Source organism: Misgurnus anguillicaudatus, chromosome 7 (assembly GCF_027580225.2).
Source record: "Misgurnus anguillicaudatus chromosome 7, ASM2758022v2, whole genome shotgun sequence".
NCBI lineage: Eukaryota > Metazoa > Chordata > Actinopteri > Cypriniformes > Cobitidae > Misgurnus > Misgurnus anguillicaudatus.
The window spans coordinates 2,799,109-2,811,945 of NC_073343.2; the positions used below are offsets into that span (position 1 = coordinate 2,799,109).

Below are 12,837 nucleotides of genomic sequence, written 5' to 3' on the forward strand. Positions count from 1 at the left end.
CTTGAACAGCAGTGTCCATGGTAACCAGACAATTAGATTCAATCACAAAATGTAATAGAGAACAATGAGGTAAATGAATATATAGAACAATGAGGTAAACAAATCAAATAGCTAATTGTTTAACAGCTTAAATGTAAAAGTAACCATTAATGATATAGAAAAATGGTCCATCTTTACTGCTTACAGGCAGAAAAATATACATAGACAAAGCATACAAACCATTTCTCAAAGGAGATTTCATTCTAAGATAACTGATATATATATATATATATACAGTTGTGTTCAAAATTATTCAACCCCAACTGAAATTGATTGTTTTGGCCGGTTTGACATTGATTTTGATCATTCAGTCATCCTGCTTACAATTACATCAAAGAGGCATGTGTAGGTCAGACAAATATAACATAACATTTATAATGAAATAACCACAAATGTCTTTTCTGTGCTCACATCATTTTCAGTTTTATTCAACCCCCAAGTGACATTCAATCTTAGTACTTAGTACAACATCCTTTTACAGTTAAAACAGCTTTTAAACGTGAAGCATAGCTTGACACAAGTGTCTTGCAGCGATCTACGGGTATCTTCGCCCATTCATCATGGGCAAAAGCCTCCAGTTCAGTCACATTCTTAGGCTTGCGCACTGCAACTGCTTTCTTTAAGTCCCACCAGAGGTTCTCAATCGGATTTAGGTCTGGTGACTGCGATGGCCGCTTCAAAATGTTCCAGCCTTTTTTCTGCAACCATGCTCTAGTGGATTTGGAGGTATGCTTGGGATCATTGTCCTGTTGAAAGGTCCAACGTCTCCCAAGCCTCAGGTTTGTGACGGACTGCAACACATTGTCATCCAATATCTCCTGGTACTGAAGAGAATTCATGGTACCTTGCACACGCTGAAGTTTCCCTGTACCTGCAGAAGCAAAACAGCCCCAAAGCATGATTGACCCCCCACCATGCTTCACAGTAGGCAAGGTGTTCTTTTCTTCATAGGCCTTGTTTTTCCTCCTCCAAACATAGCGTTGATCCATGGGCCCAAACAGTTCTAATTTTCCACAGAACACTATCCCAAAACTTCTGTGGTTTGTCCACATGACTTTTGGCATACTGCAGTCGACTCTTCTTATTCTTTGGAGACAGCAAGGGGGTGCGCCTGGGAGTTCTGGCATGGAGGCCTTCAGTACGCAGGGTGCGCCGTATTGTCTGAGCAGAAACTTCAGTACCCACATCTGACAAATCTTTTCTCAGTTCCTCAGCAGTCACACGGGGACTTTTTTCCACTCTACGCTTCAGATAGCGCACAGCAGTCGCAGTTAGCATCTTTTTTCTGCCACGACCAGGAAGCGTTTCAACAGTGCCCTTTGCCTTGAATTTGCGAATGATGCTTCCTATGGTGTCTCTTGGTATGTTTAACATCTTTGCAATCTTCTTATAGCCATTGCCCTTCCTGTGAAGATTAATCACCTCTTCTCTTGTCATTCTTTTGACTTCACCATGTTTGTAACCACACCAGTAAATGTTTAGAAGGAGTTGAGTATCACAGTCATTTTAAAGCTGCCTAATTGGTGCTTATTAGGCTTTATTGCTGTTCCCTGACATCCACAGGTGTTTTCAATACCTGATTGAAAACACTTCAATGAACCTCTGTTCTTCAGAGTGGTAGTTCTTTAAGGGGTTGAATAATTGTGTCAATGAAGAATTCACAAAAGAAACATTTACTACTATATTACAAAACCAATTGATGTCATTTTAGTTGCATATGGTTCTTTAAGAAGTCATTGTAGGATTTCATTCTGAATACAATTACAAATGTACACTAAATTCCCTAAAACCCTTAACAGCATTGGGGGTTGAATAATTTTGAACACAACTGTATATATATATATATATATATATATATTCCATGTATATATATACAGTACTGTGCAAAAGTCTTAGGCCACCATCACCAGCTTTGTTGTTTTAGCAAAGTTTTAATGTCCATCCATATTTATTTTTCAATCTATTTTCAATCTATTTTATTTAGAAAATACGGGAAATATGTACAAAAAATTTAATTTTCAGGACTAAATGTCTTCTTCAGGCATCAGTCAGTATTTAGTGTGACCTCTCGGCACGAAACACATTTTGAGCTTTTTTAAGAAGACTGAAGTCCTGAAGTCATTTGATTAGAATTAGAAATTAGGATTTAATTTTATTCAGGTTTAAGAGATCCTGCAGCTGCCTGCTATTGCTTAAGTGTAAGGGGAGTTAACCCTAAATACTTGACACTTCAGCTTATACTTTTATACAGTTTTTAATACTACATACACATTTTCTGTATTTTCTGGTTGTATTCTAATAAAGAGACTGAGAATTAATTATAATATATGATCACTATACAATTCCAAAAACAACAAATCTAATGGTAGCATGGTGGCCTAAGACTTTTGCACAGTACTATATATAATCCCTATATAGGGATTAACTCTTTCCCCGCCAATGACGAGCATTTCTGGCAATCCGCAATTTACGTGAAAGACTAGAAACTCTGTGTATGTTTTGAGGATCACTCTGAATCTGATCTCTATCTAAAGTCCTTCACAAAAATCAAATGCAAGCTCAGCTTTTTGCTCAATTTTTGGTGTTTTTGAAGAAACCTACCCATATTTGAGGTGATAAGAAGAGAACTAATCAAGGTACGATGAAAGTTTTTTTTTGTTTGTTTGACCCCAAACAACATTTCATTGGTTAAAAAAAAGGTTCCCTCTATCTTAGAGATATAAAACTTTGTGTGACTTTTCCTAAATAATCTATCTTTACATACACAAAAAACTGGGCTTGATTTGGTTGTTCTAAAGGTATGTAAAAAATGTTTTATTAATCTGTCCCTTGGGGTCAATTTGACCCCAATTGAAAGTGAATGGGAAATGCAAAAAATTTTTTTTTTCCATATGTCAAAAATAAATATCAATAAATCCAGCATAAATCTGAAAAATTTGACACAGAAATGAAAGCCTGGTACTTGTGCACAAATGCAATGCAAAAACACATGCTCGCTCTCACACACACACACACGCACACACGCACACGCACACACACACACGCACACACACACACACACACACACACACACACACACACACACACACACACACACACACACACACACACACACACACACACACACACACACACACACACACACACACACACACACACACACACACAACTGCCACAGAGAGCATTTGTATGGAATTTGGCAAATAAAACGCAGAAAATAACATATAAAGGGGTGTGACCAAATGCACGCACATGTACACTCTCAAACACACGCACACACGGACGTACACACACACGTGCGCACAGACACACACACACTTACACTCAGTCAATTTCTGTGGCATTTTGTAAAAACAGACATTTCAAAATGCATCAAAAACTATAAAAAATGACTATTTTAAATAATATTTATTTTTATATCCTTTCTAATGTTTATATCAACATAAATTCACAAAATGTATTACTAAAGTAATGATTTGAGCAGTTGTCCCTATCCAGTAAAATGAATGAGTCTCTATGGCATCTGCTGATCGAAATGATTTAATTCCTAAACAGTAATTCTTTCATGTTTTTTTTTCTAAAACACCTCACACCTATAGACCATTTCAAAAGATGTAAACAACACTGGTCCAGAAGCACTTCCTGTTTCCGTTTTTTTAACACTAGATAAACGTTGGGATAAAATAAACCAACAGAACATATAAACCTGAATTAACTGAAGTTAAACAAACATCTTAAAGATAATAATGTATGTGAAATAAAAAAATAACTTTCACAAACTGTAACAGGAAGTGTTTCTGGACCAGTGTTGTTTACATCATTTGAACTGGTCTATATCAATATTTAAAAACATTATAAATCAAATTTAGATCATAAATTATGTGAATATTCATTTGATCTTTTTCAGGCAAGCCAATGGTGTAGCTGAGGAATTTAGTGGTAAACAGGTACAAAAGTACGTCAAAACACAGCTTTATTGTATAGATGAAGTTAACAAAAAAATTATATATGATTTGTATTATTGAAAATGTATATTTTTCTTACAATTATGCTTTCAATTTTGGGGTCAGATAGACCCCAATGGCCAGAAGTGTAAACAGAAAACGAGGAGCGTTTGAGGGTTAAAGGTTTTAATAAAAAATATAGCTGCAAGCAGCAATGGCGGGCCCTCGCACGTTTATTTACCGCTACACGGTGCCTCCGAGAAAACGATGCACGGTGGGCAAGTGCATCAAGTGGGTAAATATCAGTGGACTATTTTATGTTGTTACTGACCCATTTGGGGACTGTAGGTAAAAGAAACCCCATATTTAAACAAACGGGGGCGCTAGTGAGCCACTAAATAGACACTTCTTTATCTGACCTTTTTGTCAACACTTAACAGCCGACAGCTCTCATGTGTGTGCCAAATTTAAAGTTAATCTAAGCATGCCACGAGCCTTAAATATGCCTGAAATTAAAGTAAAGTTTGAAGCGTTGCCATGGCAACAGCGTTCGAGATGTCAAAAATTTCTTCGCAATTTATCATCTACTATGTCTTGGCATCATGTTGACCACTTTTGGTGTCAATCGCATTAACATTCTAGGAGGAGTATTTAAAAGAACATCACATGGAACTGTCAAAAAAATCAACCTTTGTGACTGCAATACTTCCTGGCGCCTGGTGGTGGCGCTATACCCGAGACTCACAATAGGCATATTGATGCATTCAGAATCTTCAGACGAACAAACACCCTGTGTGTCATCACAATAAGACATTTTTTACCTTAGATATTAGACACTTCCTGTTTCTCTGATTTCGCCATTAATTTGTCGCCTCGCCATGGCAGAACCGTTCGAGATATCAAAAATCCCTTCGCAATTTAGCAAGTACAATGTTTTGGCATCATGATCACCACGTTTGGTGTCAATCCCATGAATTCCCTGGAAGAAGTATTCAAAAGTTCACCGTATGCATTTTTGAAACCATCCAAAATGGCCGACTTCCTGTTGGGTTGAGCTAATAGGTTTGATTGTGAAAGTTGTTCGTGTCGATGGGATCTATATACGTACCAACTCTCGTACATGTGTGTACATGTTTGCCTGATTTGTGCACCAATAAAAATTTTTGCATTACAGGGGGCTACAGAGCCCTACTGCCACGCCCGTGTTCCAGCATTTGCCTGGTCCTAATGGCCGACGATTTTGAGGTCTGTGCCAAATTCCCGGTGTTTTCGAGCATGTTAAGGCACCCAAAATGCATGCCAAGTGCTTAAATATGCCTGAAAATGAAAGTAAAGTTTTACGTGTTACCATGGGAGCAGCATTTGAGATATCAAAAATCCCTTCGCAATTTATCATCTACAATGCCTCAACATCATGTTGACCACTTTTGGTGTCAATCGCATGAAAATCCTAGGAGGAGTATTTAAAAGAACTTCGCATGGAACTGTCAAAAAAATCCACCTTTGTGACTGACACACTTCCTGGCGCCTGCTGGTGGCGCTATACCCGAGACTCACAATAGGCACATCGATGCGTTAGGAATCTTCAGACGAACAAACGTCCTGCGTATCATTACAATAAGACATTTTTTGCCTTAGATATTAGACACTTCCTGTTTCTCTGATTTCGCCATGACTTTGTCGCTTCGCCATGGCAGAACCGTTCGAGATATCAAAAATCCCTTCGCAATTTAGCAAGTACAATGTCTCGAAATCATGTTCACCGCGTTTGGTGTCAATCCCATGAATTCCCTAGAAGAAGTATTCAAAAGTTCATCACATGCGTTTTTGAAACAATAAAAAATGGCCGACTTCCTGTTGGGCGGAGCTAATAGGTTTAAGTGCGAAAGTTGTTCGGGTCGATGAGTTCTATATATGTACCAACTCTCGTACATGTGCGTACATTTTTGCCCGATCTGTGCCCCAATGTTTGTTTTTAAATTACAGGGGGCGCTACAGAGCTCCCTTGCCACGCCCGTGGTCCGGCCTTTGCCCGGACCTGATGGCCGACGACTCTGACGTCTGTGCAAAATTTCAAGAGTTTTTAAGTATGTTAAGGCTCCCAAATTGCCCCGAAACGTAAAAAAAAAATAAAAAAAAAAATAATAAATATAGCTGCAAGCAGCAATGGCGGGCCCTCGCACGTTTTTTTTACCGCTACACGGTGCGTCCGAGAAAACGATGCACGGCGGGCAAGGGCATCAAGTGGGTAAAATATCAGTGGGCTATTTAATGTTGTTTCTGAGACATTTGGGGACTGTAGGTAAAAGAAACCCCACATTTTAGACAAACAGGGGCACTAGTGAGCCACTTAAGAGACACGCCTGTGTGTGACCTTTTTGTCAACACTTAACAGCCGAAAACTCTGATGTGTGTGCCAAATTTAAACTTAAACTAAGCACGCCAAGAGCCTTAAATATGCCTGAAATTAAAGTAAAGTTTGACGCGTTGCCATGGGAACAGCGTTCGAGATGTCAAAAATTCCTTCACAATTTATCATCTACAATGTCTCGGCATCATGTCGACCACTTCTGGTGTCAATCGCATGAATCCCATACGAGGAGTATTTAAAGGTTCACAGCATGTAACTGTCAGCCTTAAATATGTGTAAAAATGAAAGTAAAGTTTGATGCATTGCCATGGGAACAGCGTTTGAGATATCAAAAATCCCTTCGCAATTTATCATCTACAATGTCTCGGTATCATGTTGACCACTTCTCGTGTCAATCGCATGAAAATCCTAGAAGGAGTATTTAAAAGTTAACTGTATGCAACTGAAAGGCTTAAATATGCCTTTAAAATGAAAGTAAAGTTTGACGCGTTGCCATGGGAACAGCGTTTGAGATATCAAAAATCCCTTCGCAATTTATCATCTATGATGTCTCGGCATCATGGTGACCACTTTTGGTGTCAATCGCATGAATATTCTAGAAGGAGTATTTAAAAGAACATTGCATGCAACTGTCAAAAAAATCCACCTTTGTGACTGACACACTTCCTGGCGCCTGGTGGTGGCGCTATACCCGAGACTCACAATAGGCACATCGATGCGATCGGAAGCTTCAGAAGAACAAACACCCCGCGTGTCATCACAATTAGACATTTTTTGCCTTAGATATTAGACACTTCCTGTTTCTCTGATTTCGCCACAACTTTGTCGCCTCGCCATGGCAGAACCGTTTGAGATATCAAAAATCCCTTCGCAATTTAGCAAGTACAATGTCTCGACATCATGTTCACCACGTTTGGTGTCATTTGCATGAATCCTCTAGGAGGAGTATTTAAAAGTTCACTGCATGCATTTTTTAAACAATCCAAAATGGCCGACTTCCTGTTGGGCGGAGCTAAAATGTTAGAGGGCGAAAGTTGTTCAGGTCGATGAGATCTATATGCGTACCAACTCTCGTACATGTGCGTACATGTTTGCCCGATCTGTGCCCCAATGTTTGTTTTTGCATTACAGGGGGCGCTACAGAGCCCCCCTGCCATGCCCGTGTTCCAGCCTTTGCCCAGACCTGATGGCCGACGACTCTGACGTCTGTGCCAAATTTCAAGAGTTTTCGAGTATGTTTAGGCACCCAAAGTGCCCAAAAGTGTTAAAAAAAAATAATAATAATAAAAAAAAAAATAAAAATAAAAATAAAAAAAATAATAATCCGAGCAAAAACAATAGGGCTTCGCACCTTTCGGTGCAGGCCATTCTGGCCTGCTCCTCGGTGCTCGGGCCCTAATAATAAATATAGCTGCAAGCAGCAATGGCGGGCCCTCGCACGTTTTTTTACCGCTACACGGTGCGTCCGAGAAAACGATGCACGGTGGGCAAGGGCATCAAGTGGGTAAAATATCAGTGGGCTATTTAATGCTGTTTCTGAGCCATTTGGGGACTGTAGGTAAAAGAAACCCCACATTTTAGACAAACAGGTGCACTAGTGAGCCACTTAAGAGACACGCCTATGTCTGACCTTTTTGTCAACACTTAACAGCCGAAAACTCTGATGTGTGCAGAGATGTAAAGTAACGAAGTAGAACTACTTCACTACTGTACTTAAGTACTAAAAGGCAGAATCTGTACTCTACTGAAGTATTATTTTTTTCTCCTACTTCCACTTTTACTTCAGTACATATTTTCGATGAGTTTAATACTTTTACTCCAATACATTTTTTATGTGCTGCATAGTTACTCGTTACACTCAAATGTTACGAATCATTCCAAACCTACATTATCACTGCCGGAGCGGTGATACACATTAGAAACACACACAGATTGTGGTCTAAACCAATAGGATATAGTGAAGAGCGGACCCCTCCCTCCCTCTCACTCACAAATATGAGCCGCTGTTGTGGACAAATGTGAAGTGAAGAGAGAACCAAAGTGCACGAGAGAGACCGATAGAGAGAGAGAATTCTCGAGAAAGGGCGAGTGTGCGCGAAAGAAGGAAACCTAAATACATTGAAACATCTTGTACCTTTACCTATTACCATTACATCGACTAATATTTTATTAATTCTGAGTTTTCTATTGCCATATTAGTTAAATTAATCTGAACATTCCTGTCCTTGTACTCCTGCTACAGCCAAAGCAATTGTGAGTGTCCTTTAGCTTAAACATTTGAAATAATATAAACAATATTATATTCAAATTACACAATACTTGTACTTTTACTTTCAGTACTTGAGTAGTATATTTTAAAATAATCTACTTGCAATACTTAAGTACAAAACATGTTTAATACTTCAGTACTTCCACTTAAGTGGTGTGCTCACTTTTTTGATAGAGCACTTGTACTTTTACTCAAGTCTGGGTCCCTAGTACTTTATACATCTCTGGATGTGTGTGCCAAATTTAAAGCTCAACTAAGCACGCCAAGAGCCTTAAACATGCCTGAAATTAAAGTAAAGTTTGACGCGTTGCCATGGGAACAGCGTTCGAGATGTCTAAAATTCCTTCGCAATTTGTCATCTACAATGTCTCGGCATCATGTTGACCACTTCTGGTGTCAATCGCATGAATCCCATACGAGGAGTATTTAAAGGTTCACAGCATGTAACTGTCAGCCTTAAATATGTGTAAAAATGAAAGTAAAGTTTGATGCATTGCCATGGGAACAGCGTTTGAGATATCAAAAATCCCTTCGCAATTTATCATCTACAATGTCTCGGCATCATGTTGACCACTTCTCGTGTCAATCGCATGAAAATCCTAGAAGGAGTATTGAAAAGTTAACTGTATGCAACTGAAAGGCTTAAATATGCCTTTAAAATGAAAGTAAAGTTTGACAGGTTGCCATGGGAATACCGTTTGAGATATCAAAAATCCCTTCGCAATTTATCATCTACAGTGTCTCGGCATTATGTTGACCACTTATGGTGTCAATCGCATGAAAATCCTAGAAGGAGTATTTAAAAGTTAACTGTATAAAACTGAAAGGCTTAAATATGCCTTTAAAATGAAAGTAAAGTTTGACAGGTTGCCATGGGAATACCGTTTGAGATATCAAAAATCCCTTCGCAATTTATCATCTACAATGTCTCGGCATCATGGTGACCACTTTTGGTGTCAATCGTATGAAAATCCTAGAAGGAGTATTTAAAAGAACATTGCATGGAACTTTCAAAAAAATCCAGCTTTGTGACTGACACACTTCCTGGCGCCTGCTGGTGGCGCTATACCCGGGAGTCACAATAGGCACATCGATGCGATCGGAATCTTCAGATGAACAAACACCCCGCGTGTCATTACAATAAGACATTTTTTGCCTTAGATATTAGACACTTCCTGTTTCTCTGATTTCGCCACAACTTTGTCGGCTCGCCATGGCAGAACCGTTCGAGATATCAAAAATCCCTTCGCAATTTAGCAAGTCCAAGTTCTGGACATCATGTTCACCACTTTTGGTGTCAATCGGATAATTCCTCTAGGAGGAGTATTCAAAAGTTCAACGCATGCATTTTTTAAACGATCCAAAATAGCTGACTTCCTGTTGGGCGGAGCTTAAATGTTAGAGGGCGAAAGTTGTTCGGGTCGATGAGATCTATATGCGTACCAACTCTCGTACATGTGCGTACATGTTCGCACGATCTGTGCATCAATGTTTTTTTTTTGCATTACAGGGGGCGCTACAGAGCCCCCGTGCCACGCCCGTGTTCCAGCCTTTGTCCGTTCGCAATGACGGACGACTCTGGCGTCTGTGCCAAATTTCAAGAGTTTTCGAGTATGTTAAGGCACCCAAAATGCCCAAAAGTGTTAAAAAAAAAAAAAAAAAAAAAAAAAAAAATAATAAATTCGAGCAAAACCAATAGGGCTTCGCACCTTTCGGTGCAGGCCATTCTGGCCTGCTCCTCGGTGCTCGGGCCCTAAAAATAATAATCCGAGCAAAAACAATAGGGCTTCGCACCTTTCGGTGCAGGCCATTCTGGCCTGCTCCTCGGTGCTCGGGCCCTAATAATAATAATAATAATTTCAATACAAAATATAGCTGCAAGCAGCAATGGCGGGCCCTCGCACGTTTTTTTACCGCTACATGGTGCGTCCGAGAAAACGATGCACGGTGGGCAAGGGCATCAAGTGGGTAAAATATCAGTGGGCTATTTAATGTTGTTTCTGAGCCATTTGGGGACTGTAGGTAAAAAAACAACCCCAGATTTTAGACAAACAGGGGCACTAGTGAGCCACTTAAGAGACACGCCTTTATCTGACCTTTTTGTGCACACTTAACAGCCGAAAACTCTGATGTGTGTGCCAAATTTAAAGTTCAACTAAGCACGCCAAGAGCCTTAAACATGCCTGAAATTAAAGTAAAGTTTGACGCGTTCCCATGGGAACAGCGTTCGAGATGTCAAAAATTCCTTCGCAATTTAGCATCTACAATGTCTCAGCATCATGTTGACCACTTCTGGTGTCAATCGCATGAATCCCATACGAGGAGTATTTAAAGGTTCACAGCATGTAACTGTCAGCCTTAAATATGTGTAAAAATGAAAGTAAAGTTTGATGCATTGCCATGGGAACAGCGTTCGAGATATCAAAAATCCCTACGCAATTTATCATCTACAATGTCTTTGCATTATGTTGACCACTTCTCGTGTCAATCGCATGAAAATCCTAGAAGGAGTATTGAAAAGTTAACTGTATGCAACTGAAAGGCTTAAATATGCCTTTAAAATGAAAGTAAAGTTTGACGCGTTGCCATGGGAACAGCGTTTGAGATATCAAAAATCCCTTCGCAATTTATCATCTACAATGTCTTGGCATCATCGTGACCACTTCTCGTGTCAATCGCATGAAAATCCTAGGAGGAGTATTTAAAAGAACATTGCATGGAACTTTCAAAAAAATCCAGCTTTGTGACTGACACACTTCCTGGCGCCTGCTGGTGGCGCTATACCCGGGAGTCACAATAGGCACATCGATGCGATCGGAATCTTCAGACGAACAAACACCCCGCGTGTCATTACAATAAGACATTTTTTGCCTTAGATATTAGACACTTCCTGTTTCTCTGATTTCGCCACAACTTTGTCGGCTCGCCATGGCAGAACCGTTCGAGATATCAAAAATCCCTTCGCAATTTAGCAAGTCCAATGTCTCGACATCATGTTCACCACTTTTGCTGTCAATCGCATGCATCCTCTAGGAGGAGTATTCAAAAGTTCAACGCATGCATTTTTTAAACAATCCAAAATAGCCGACTTCCTGTTGGGCGGAGCTTAAATATTAGAGGGCGAAAGTTGTTCGGGTCGATGAGATCTATATGCGTACCAACTCTCGTACATGTGTGTACATGTTTGCACGATCTGTGCCCCAATGTTTGTTTTTGCATTGCAGGGGGCGCTACAGAGCTCCCTTGCCACGCCCGTGGTCCAGCCTTTGCCCGGACCTGATGGCCGACGACTCTGACGTGTGTGCCAAATTTCAAGAGTTTTCGAGTATGTTAAGGCACCCAAAGTGGCCAAAAGTGTTAAAAAAAAATAAAAAATATAGCTGCAAGCAGCGATGGCGGGCCCTCGCACGTTTTTTTACCGCTACACGGTGCCTCAGAGAAAACGATGCACGGTGGGCATGTGCATCAAGTGGGTAAATATCAGTGGAATATTTCATGTTGCTACTGATCCATTTAGGTACTGTAGGTAAAAGAAACCCCACATTTTAGACAAATGGGGGCGCTAGTGAGACACTAAATAGACACACCTTTATCTGACGTTTTTGTCAACACTTAACAGCCGACAACTCTGATGTGTTTGCCAAATTTAAATTTAATCTAAGCACGCCAAGAGCCTTAAATATGCCTGAAATAAAAGTAAAGTTTGACGTGTTGCCATGGGAACAGCGTTCGAGATGTCAAAAATTCCTTCACATTTTAGCATCTACAATGTCTCAGCATCATGTTGACCACTTTTGGTGTCAATCGCATGAATACCCTAGAAGGAGTATTTAAACGTTCACTGCATGAAACTGTAAGGCTTAAATATGCCTTTAAAATGAAAGTAAAGTTTGACACGTTGCCATGGGAACAGCGTTCGAGATATCAAAAATCCCTTCGCAATTTATCATCTACAATGTCTCGTCATCATGTTGACCACTTTTGGTGTCAATTGCATGATTTTTCTAGAAGGAGTATTTAAAAGAACATTGCATGGAACTGTCAAAAAAATCCAGCTTTGTAACTGACACACTTCCTGCCGCCTGGTGGTGGCGCTATACTGGGGAGTCACAATAGGCGCATCGATGCGATCGGAATCTTCAGATGAACAAACACCCCGCTTGTCATTACAATAAGACATTTTTTGCCATAGATATTAGACACTTCCTGTTTCT

The 12,837-nt window shown here is 39.9% G+C and overlaps 1 protein-coding gene across 2 annotated transcripts in view; it reads right to left on the reverse strand.

The window, feature by feature from the left end:
• tdp1 (tyrosyl-DNA phosphodiesterase 1) overlaps positions 1-12,837 on the reverse strand; it is a 64,096-nt gene that overhangs the window by 581 nt on the left and 50,678 nt on the right. The window lies entirely within an intron of this gene.